This window comes from Pterocles gutturalis, unplaced genomic scaffold (genome assembly GCF_000699245.1).
Source record: "Pterocles gutturalis isolate BGI_N339 unplaced genomic scaffold, ASM69924v1 scaffold12043, whole genome shotgun sequence".
In the NCBI taxonomy this organism is placed as follows: Eukaryota; Metazoa; Chordata; class Aves; order Pterocliformes; family Pteroclidae; genus Pterocles; species Pterocles gutturalis.
This window is the reverse complement of record NW_010120576.1, coordinates 70010-71122: the sequence shown is the minus strand read 5'-3', so window position 1 is coordinate 71122 and position 1113 is coordinate 70010.

The following is a 1113-nucleotide window of genomic DNA, read 5'->3' as shown; positions in this document are numbered from 1 at the left end:
GAACATGACTTGTTTTTGTGAAGCCACTTGCAGGGAATAATGACTATTAAAATGCTAAATATTGTCAAGGTTAGCTCTTTGTTAAGCTCTGACACCTGTAGATTACACAGCCGCTAATGCTGGGCGCAGTGGTGGGATGGCTCAGTGTTACTCAGTGTAGAAGGAAGCGTTCATTTCACCATGCCAGTCAAGAGATTATTTGTTTTATTTGGTTATTGTTCAACAACAAAGTTCAATACCTTCCAGGTGGAGCGTTGAACTGTCCCTCTGGTTCCCTCCCTTGTCAATAATAAAAAGGTAATGAAGAAAAATCCTGTACTTTTAGAGACCTAAAACCTCATTTATGCTAACAAGCTTCAACTGCAATTTAACGTTACAATATTTCTTCATGGGAGCGAGGAGGTCCAAGCTGAGGCCCCTCCAGTGTCTGAAGATGGCTGTCCACAACCACCATTAAAACAAAAAGCTAGTGTTGAAAAATGCACAGTTTACAATAAAAAAGTAGAAACCAATTCAATTCCCTTTTGTTACGAATATAAAGTTTTTGTAAATATGTACAGTCCTTTGAGCTATTTCTATAGCAGGAAGCATTTCACGAACATGACACAAGATATACACTTTCAGGACTCAACAAGCCCGTTTCCGAGGTCTTGAAGATCTTCCATGAGATGCAAAGATTTAAAGATTGATCTCAGTGACCTTGCAAAAAATACTCAGACCAGGAGACAAAAACTTTCAGCAAGTTTCCTGCCAAATCATCTGATCTAAACTAACCCAACAGACAAGAGAACAGAATACAATATTCATGAAACTCGCCAAAGGACACTGACAAGGCATTTGAATTTTTATGGGTTTCTAGAACAGGTTAGCACAGGCTTGCAAGGGACTAGCAGAAGTTTAAGAGTGGCCAAGGGAAGATTGGATGCAGTTTTGCTCTTTCCAGTTGTAAAGAACATGGTTGTTCACTAAGAATGTTGCTATTGCAGATTGAATGGTCAAAACCTGCTTTGAAAATCATTTGCTCTCTGCTTTGCGTTCACAGCAAAAGAGAACAGAAAGCAGTAGATGGCTGGAGGCTAGATACGCAGAAGCACAGGTGAAGGTGTGTGCAGC